The sequence below is a fragment of the Solanum tuberosum genome, unplaced genomic scaffold (genome assembly GCF_000226075.1).
Source record: "Solanum tuberosum cultivar DM 1-3 516 R44 unplaced genomic scaffold, SolTub_3.0 scf00228, whole genome shotgun sequence".
Taxonomy (NCBI): Eukaryota; Viridiplantae; Streptophyta; class Magnoliopsida; order Solanales; family Solanaceae; genus Solanum; species Solanum tuberosum.
In genome coordinates this window covers 701,374-711,049 of record NW_006239152.1, presented here as the reverse complement: position 1 = coordinate 711,049, position 9,676 = coordinate 701,374, and positions in this window count along the sequence as shown.

Here is a 9,676-nt window from a genome sequence, read left to right as displayed (position 1 = left end):
TACCCATATTCCTTTAGACTTTAGGTTCATTGTTAGATGTTTTGGTACATTGACTTTCAGGTTCTAGGCGTATTTTTCCACATTTGTTAGTTGATTACACTATTGTTTGGAGTTTTTGGGAACTCCCTATTTCTTTCTTTAGCATTTAACTTGCTTCTATAACTTAAATGCCTTATTATTTCGATTAAGTTGGTTAGCTAATTAGTATAAATGGTTCTCCCACCGGAGGGTTAGTGTGGGTGCAAATCACGACGGTCTAGGTGGTGACAAAGTTGGTATCAGAGCCCTAGGTTCATTGATCTCGACGTACCAAAACAAGTCTAGTAGAGTCTTGCTAAACGGTACGGAGACGTCTGTACTTTTTTTCGAGAGGCAATAGGACTTTAGGAAATCTCTCTATTTTCTCTTGTCTCCTTTCATGCTATAAGTTGATTCCAATTAGCATCTGCCGATTTCAATAGGTATCTAAACTCATTTACTCTTATGTCCGCAGATGGTTAACACTAGATTCAACGGTGTCAGGCCCGTAGTTCCGGTCAATGCTCTAGCTGAGGAATCTACAGTGAGAGGTCACAGTCGATGCAGGGGTAGAGGAAGAGCTAGGGGTAAAGACCGAGGAAGGGTGGCGCCTACTAGAGATGGAGTATCGGTTGAAAATGATCATAGAAATGAGGCCCCTCCTACGCATTATGAAGGGGTAGAGGAGAATATCGAGGTTGAGAATGAGGAGAATGTAGGACAAGAGGAAGAGGTGTAGGCTAAGACAACAGGCATTCCTCCCATGAACCTAGTGTTAGCTCAATTGAAGTTAGGGCCACATTCATTGAAGAGATCAAGGACAAACAATTTGAGGATGAAAATTTGAATAAACTTAAGAAGAAGACTGCGATGGGTAAGGCACAAAAAACCACTCTTGATACGGGGGGTGTGCACAGTTTCAAAGGAAGGTTTTGTGTTCCTCGAGTTGATGACTTGATTCAGAAATTGTTGACAGAATCCCATGGTTCACGATATTCCATTCATCCGGGGTGACCAAGATGTACCGAGATTTAAAGTGAATTTATTGGTGGCCGGGCATGAAGAAGGATATAGCGGAGTTTGTGGCTAAGTGTCAAAATTGTCAACAAGTAAAGTATGAGCATTAAAGGCCTGCAGGTTTTCTTCAGAGAATGCCAATTCTGGAATGGAAGTGGGAAAAGATAGCCATGGATTTTGTGGTTGGTCTTCCCAAGACTTTGGGGAAGTTTGATTCTATTTGGGTAGTGGTTGATAGATTGACTAAGTCAGCCCATTTTATTCCAGTAAGAATAAAATATAATGCCGAACAATTGGCTAAGGGTATGTGAAAGAGATAGTGAGATTGCATGGGGTGCCCCTTTCTATCATCTCAGATCGTGGTACATAGTTTACCTCCAAGTTTCGGAGGAAATTACATGATGAATTGGACACACAACTCAGTTTTAGTACAACCTTCCATCCACAGACGGACGGGTAGTCGGAGAGGACTATTCAAGTGTTAGAAGACATGTTGAGGGCATGTGTGATTGATTTTTGAGGGCATTGGGATAAGTTCTTACCCTTGTGTGAGTTCTCTTATAATAATAATTATCACTCCATCATTGATATGGCACCATTTGAGGCATTATATGGGAGGGGATGTAGATCACCCATAGGATGGTTAGAGGCTGGAGATGTGAAACCTTTGGCGGTCGATTTAGTGAAGGATTCTCAAGAGAAAGTGAGGAGTATTCAAACTAAACTTTTAGCAGCCAAAGTAGACCGGAGAAGTATGCAAACCATAAGGTGAGACACATGTAATTTCAAACTGGTGAGAATGTTCTTCTTATGGTATCACCAATAAAAGGGGTGATGAGGTTTGCCAAGAAAGGCAAGCTAAGTCTGCAATACATTGGTCCCTTTGAGGTTCTTGAATAAGTAGGGTTAGTGGATTATAGATTGGCTTTTCCTTCTAACCTATCGGGAGTTCATTCGGTATTTCATGTTTCCATGTTGAAGATATATCATGGTGACATAGATTATATCATTAAGTGGGACTCCATTGTGCTAGACAAGGACCTCCAACATGAACAGAAACCAATTTCCATTCTTGATCGTGATGTTCAGAAGGTGAGGACCAAGGAGATTAAGTCTGTGAAGATTCAGTGGAAGCATCGTCCAGTTGAGGAAGCTACTTGGGAAACCGAGAGGCACATGCGAGACAAGTATCCCCAATTATTGGTCGATTCAAATACTTCTTCATTCCTTCCTTAGCTTATTTTCCTAAGTTTGTCACTCGGGGATGAGTGATGGGTAAATTGGAATCTATTGTAACGACTGGGTTCCGTCATTATAGAAAAGCCAACAGGGAAAAATTTTGGGTCGGAAAACTTTTTCGTGGTAACTTGCAATTTCCCAACCTAGTCTAGATTTGGATGAAATCGGAGTCATTAAGGTCTAGGAAAATCTGGTAGCAATTAGGTGATCTAATTATTAATTGATCATATGAGTAACTAGCTAAGATGTTAAGGAACACGTACGACTTTACGGAATTGAATTCTGGTGAGTAGAACTCCCGAAATTGATCTTAGCGTGAACGGGTAGTTTCTGAGTATCATTGGTTGAAGGTGTGTTGTAAAATAGGGGTCTTGGAATTATTAATTTTGCTCACATATTTAGTGCAAGCAGCTGAGGTAAGATTTTTCCCGCCAGGGTGGGGCTGCTATAGTGGGGAGGGTACCGCCATAGCGGGTCAGACGCGACTTAAAGTCGGAAATAAACCCCAAAAATATTTTATTGTGCAATTTTCGAACTTGAGAGCTAAGGAACGAACCCAAGGGTTTTCTTGACAATTTTCCACCATTCTAGAGGCTAAAGGTAAGATTTTAACTCCCCGAATCCATTTATTGATCCTTAGAAGTAATCTAGTAGGTAATTATCGATGGAGGAGGGTTTTGACCTGGAAATTATGGTGGGAAAAGACCGATTTTGGATATTGGGATCATGGGTTCGATCTAGGGTTGATAGAATTGTTGGTAATTTGGGTAATTAGTTATTGTTTACTGATTCCCATGCTATATTAATTGTTTGTAGACCAAGAACAAGCGGAACGAATCCGAAAAGGAAAGAATCAAGTTTCTTAGGGAATTCAAGCTTGTTTCGAGGTAGTTAATGGTTGTGATTTCATGATTTTGTGATATATGTTCGTTCTTGCTTCATTATAATACGTGTCTGTTTGCAAATGTTGCATTATTGATCACACTAGTGGTAAATGAGATAGATGAATGATGAATGCCATGAATCATGAATTTATTGTATGATTATGAGAATATACTTGTGATTGTGATTGTGGCTTGTTGAATGGATCGGGTGTTGCATTTTGACACACTAACTTGGATCTATTGCCACGTTCAGACATTAACATGGGATCGATGGCCACGTTCCGGCATAAACATTGAATAGGGTACCACGTTCCAATATGCTAACAGTTTGGGTTTGGGTTCCATGAGAGGACCATTGACTTGACATAACAGTATATCTTGAGAAATGTGAAGTTGTATGTTGTGTCATAATTAAAGATGATATTGTATATGTTCGGTGTATGCATGTTATTATTATGTTGTAATGACTTATATATGTTGGACTTAATGGGATAGCCGCGTGATCCTACCAGTAAACTATGGTTGTGTACTGACACTGCACTTGCTCTTTCTTTGTTGAGTACAGGGCATCCTCAGGCGGCTATTGACAGACCTCACTTAGAAGATCAGTGATCGTTCGAATTCAAGGGTGAGCCAGTTCTTCTAGGCTGCCATGAGTTCACTTTCTGTTTAGTCCATCTTATTCGAACTTAGACTAGTTCATTAGATATTCTTATGTTTAGTTTGGTTGTACCCATAACCTTTAGACTTTTGGTTCATTGTTAGATGTTTTGATAAATTGACTTTCAGGTTCTAGGTGTATTTTTCTGCATTTTTTAGTTGATTAGATTATTGTCTAGAGTTTCTGGGAACTCCCTATTTCTTTCCTTGGCATTTAACTTGCTTCCGTAACTTAACTGCCTTAGTATTTCGATTAAGATGGTTAGCTAATTAGTATAAATGCTTTTCCCACCGGAGGGTTAGTGTGGGTGCCAATCACAACGTTCTGAGTCGTGACAAGTATATTTAACACCGAGTGGACTTTAGGGATATAGCTTTAGGTTAAGCATCTACGCACCTTTAATAGCAATCCCTAAGTTACACAAATATATGCCACCATAGGGTGTGTCTCGAATAGACATTAGCTAGTGGATCAACCTTAACTCAGATATCATTGTCCTTACCTTACCAAGTAAGATACTCTCTTTTCACTGTAGGAGTAGTACACTGTAACTCCATGTAATAGCTCACATGGTTTATGTCGGTTTTAGTATCTCTCAAAAATTTTGTTAACCAACTATCGAACTGACACAAGATATAAAAATATAGAACCAATAACTAACCTAACTAGATCCCCATAAACCCATATAACCCCATAAGACTATTGGGTGCAAACAACCATCAATTATACTAGCGATATATGATGCTTATGAATGCAAGTGATGCAATAGAAACCAATAGTGCTGATAGTAACATATGCCACACACCTAAGTGTTTACACCTACCTCCTATCATGCTAGTTAAAACATACACAGATACCCCTCATCTTGTCACATGACCAGCGGGATCCATATGGGACTCAAGAAGTTCGTATATGTAACACCCCAAAAATTTCTATGTTAAAACTTGAATCATTCTTTATTTACTTGTAGGGTCATATCAATTAATTCTTACATTTCCCATATGTGTAAAGGTAAATTCTTTAGTGTGAAATTGATATTGGATATTAATTAAGGTCACTAGAAACTCCTAGCACAAAGTAGAGTTGAAAGTTTCCTTATCAATTAAGTTTTGATGTAAGATTCTACTTGGGTCAACTTCAAATGACCATATCTCTTAGAATATAAAGAGTTACATGGCCCATAGCCTATAAAATTAAAGATATTTAAATCTTCCTTCCAACGCCACCGACTTCGCAATAATCCGAAGTTTGAGTAAAAAGTTATGACCATTTTAGTAACCTGATATAGTGCTGTGACGAATTAGCCGACGGAAAAACATTAAAAAGGGTCGCTTTTATCTTTTTACCTCTAAGAAAAGCCTAAACAAATTTCTTGACTAATAAGAGACCCAAAACAATCATATTTTCATCTCTTAATCAATCATTCTCTTCTCTCTCAAACCCTAAGGAAAAATCAAACTAGAAGACTCCATTTAAGTTTCTTTCAATCTTTTTCAAGATTCTTCTTGAAGGTAAGTCTTTCTCCAAGAATTCCATTCTTTCCAACTCAAATTCTTTCATACAAATATGAATCACTAATGAAAATCATAATTCTTGGCCATAGAGATCTCAAGAAACTAATTCAAGAATCTCAAGAAAGCTTTTCTCGATTGTTCTCCTTCAAGCTAGGGTTTGAAGGTTTCTAATCAAGTTCTCCTTCACGTTTCTTCAAAAACCTTGTTCTTCCAGGTATGTAAGGCTATCATAGTGTTGGACTAGTTCATCCTCACGCCCTACATCTACTTTCAAATCAGTAAAAGAGTAATCTAGGATTCTAACCCTAGATTTGAGTATTCTTGAGATAAGTTGATTTTAAGTTCTTGAGTTCCAGATTCTTTTTGAAATTTTGTTCCTAATTATTGAATTGTTATATGTTATGCATTAAAAAATTTGAGTTGATTCGTTGATGCCTATATTTCAGTATGAACCCTATGAATTGAGTATATTTTAGAGAAGAAATATTGTAGAGTTATGAGTTTCGAGTTCTTAAGTCCTTGAGTTCTAAAGTTTTGAGTTTTGAGTACTAAGTGTCCTTATTTATAGTAAGATCCCTTAGTTAAGTCATTCATGTTCATAATTCCACATGAACCCTATGATTTAAGTTATAAATTTTGAAAAGCTTTTTAAAGCCAACATTTGAGTTCTTAAACTGAGTTTTGAGAAAGTAATATGAGTTTTGAGAAAAGAGTTTCTAAAACATGATTACTATGACAATCGAGTATGCCATCAATGTATGAGCAGTATGGTATCTAGATATACCATCAATGTTTATGTAGTATGACTTCCCGAGTCATCAATGATCATATTAAAATATGATTTTGATATGTTTTTGAGAAATAGTTTTCAAGTATTAATTGCGTAAGAGTATAAGGGGACTATGTATTCCCAGAGGTACTAATTTTTACATTGATAAAAGATAAATTGAGATTTCTAAATGAGTTATGAGTTTAAAAGATATTTCAAGAGTAGTTACCTCTTTTAAGAGGGTAGTTTGAGAAATTATCTCAAACCAGAGGAAGAGTTATGTTTTTAAACATATGAGAATGAGTATATATTATTGGGAGTAGTATTGAGCGCCGATATGAGAATGCGTTCAGACAACTCAAAATCCTCATAAACCATGACTGCCAACATGGATAAAGAGTCATACCTTTTAGATGATTCCTTATTTGTTTTTAAGCATAGCTTAGTGGATCCTCTTAGTTCAGGTGTTCTACACCCCGACAATGTATAGGACAGTTCTGGCAGCATGGGCGAGACGCTGTATCATCACGTAACTCATAGTGATGGTTGTCGGTTAGAGAATCTCTAAAATAGAGTTAAAAGTGTTTTTATTATATCACTTATTATGTTGAGGTTCAGAGATGAGTAAGTTTTAAATGATTTTATTCCTTTAATCCTTTACATTCAGTTGAGTTTATGTTTTACCTATTGCAGTCCTTTCTTTCAGTTATTTGTTATTCAACTATATTACATACTCGTACATTCAATGTACTGATGTCATTCGACCTACATCTTTTAATGATGCTAATTCAAGTTCTTAGGATCCTCAACAAGATTCTGTTGAGATCACTTCATCCACTCGACAACTTTTGAGTGTGTGTGTATTGTCCTAGTTATCGGTGTGAAGCGCGCCACATCTATAATTATGAGGCTACATCATTTAGAAATTCCTTAACTTCTTTCATACTCACTTCGTGCGGTAGAGTGTATCTCAATAAAAGTCTTTTTCTAACCCGTGCTTACTCGTAACTGATTTTGAGCTAGCCTACTGTCAAGAGTGCCTTCATGAGGCATTTCTTTCCTCATGAGCTAATAGAAGCAAAGAGATGGTTGCTGACATAAGGAGTAAGATGAGTTTATTCGTAGTTGGGTTGACTCGTCTGTCAAGTAAGGAAAGTAAGGCAGCCATGCTAATAGGTTACATGGGCATATCAAGGTTGATGATCCATGTGCAACAATGTTGACAAGGACCAGTTAAAGGATAGAGAAGAGTTTGAGAATAAGAGGGCTAAAACATCAGGGAATGAATCTGGGCATCAAAATAGTAATGCGAAGCGGTCTTCTTTCCAACATAAGCAGAAAGGACATGCTCCATCATCTTCTAGTACACCTGCACCAAGAAACAAATGTGAGCACAATAGTCAGAATTCTCAGAACTTCAGTGCTAGACATGCGCATTCGCAAGGTAGTAAGGCACAAAGGGGTACTAAGACTCCTGCATGTGCTAAGTCTGGTAGGAGCCACTCAGGGTTGTGTCGTGATGGATCCACTAGTTGCTTCAAGTGTTGCCATAACGGTCCTTTTATGAGAGAGTGTCCTAAGAGCAGACAGAGTAATGGTAATGGGGAAATAAAGCCTAGTCTTCTTCAGTTGCTCCACCATATAGAGCTGCATCTAGATGAGCTACTTCAAGGACAGGTGGAGAAGGAAATCATCTTTACGCTATCGCTAGTCGCCGAGAGCAAGAGGATTTGCGAGATGTTGTCACTGGTATGATCCAAGTCTTTAATTTTGATGTTATTCCTGAGCAACTTAGTGAACCATTCAGTGTTTCTACACATGATGGTGAGTCTATTCTAGCAGAAAGAGTCCATCGTGATTGTTCGTTTCCGTCAATAACAAGAGTACCATGGCTGATTTAGTTAAGTTAGACATGGTAGGTCAGCCATGGTAGATTTTGATGTCAATCTAGGTATGGACTGACTTCATGACTGTTATGCATCAATGAATTGTATAACTCGAGTAGTCAAGTTCTAGTTTCCCAGTGAATCAGTTATAGAGTTGAAGAACAGTTCAACAGTGCCTAAGGGTCATTTTATTTTGTACTTTAAGGTGAGAAAGTTAGTTCCAAGGGGTGTGTCTATCGCTTAGTCCGAGTTAATGACTCTAGTGTTGAGATACCTCATATTCAGTCAGTTCCTATAGTAAAAACGTTTCCAGAAGTTTTTCCAGATGATCTACCCAGAGTCCCTCCTGAGAGAGAGATAGACTTCGATATAGATGTTCTTCTAGATACTCGTCCTATCTCTATTCCGCCATATAGCATGGAACCATCAAAGTTGAAAGAGCTGAAAGAGTAGTTGAAATATCTTTCAGAGAAAAGGTTTCATTCGACCAAGTATTTCACCTTGGGGCGCTCCGGTCTCATTTGTGAGGAAAAAAGACGGTTCACTTAGGAAGTGTATAGATTACCGTCAGTTGAACAAGGTTACCATCAAGAACATGTATCCTCTTCCGAGAATTGATGATCTTTTCGATCAGCTTCAAGGTGCTTGTTAGTTTTTCTAAGATAGACCTCAGATCTGGCTACCATCAGTTGAAAGTAAGAGAGTCTGATATTCCCAATACAGCATTCAGGACTCGTTATGGTCATTATGAGTTTCTGGTCATAGTTGAAAGTAAGGGAATGTGATATTCCAAAGACAGCTTTCAGGACCCGTTATGGTCATTATGAGTTTCTGGTCATGTCGTTCGGTTTAACTAATGCACCTGCAACGTTCATTGACCTTATGAATAGGGTATTCAAACCTTATTTAGATATGTTTGTTATCATCTTCATTGATGACATGCTACTTTATTCGAGGAATGAGGATGATCTTGCTAGTCATCTAAAAATAGTTCTCCAGACTCTAAAGGATAGAGAGTTGTATGCCAAGTTCTCTACGTGTGAGTTTTCTCTTGAGTATGTGGCATTCTTAGTCCACATAGTTTCCGGTGATGGAATTAGAGTTGATACCCAAAAGATATAGGTAGTGCAGAATCGGCCTAGACCCATATCTCCAACTGATATTAGGAGTTTCTTGGGGTTGGCTGGATATTATAAAAGGGTTCGTAGAGGGGTTCTCGTCTATTTCGTCTCCTTTGACCAAGTTGACTAAGAAAACAGTGAAGTTTCAATGGTCTGAAGCTTGTGAGAAATGCTTTCAGGAATTGAAAAAAGAGGTTGACTACTACCCCAGTATTGACCTTACCAGAAGGTACGCAAGGCTTTGTTGAATATGGTGATGCGTCCAGAGTTGGTTTGGGTTGTGTGTTAATGCAGAATGACAAACTTATAGCTTATGCCTCCAGACAACTTAAGGTTCACGAGAGGGATTACCCAACCCATGATCTAGAGTTGGCTTCCGTAGTAATTGCTTTGAGAATATGGTGCCATTATCTTTATGATGTTCATGTGGATGTGGTCCTTGATCACAAGAGTCTTCAGTATGTGTTTAGTTAGAAAAAGATTAATCTCAGACAAAGGAGGTGGTTAGAGTTTCTCAAAGATTATGACATGAGTATTCTTTATCACCCAAGTAAGGCTAATATTGTT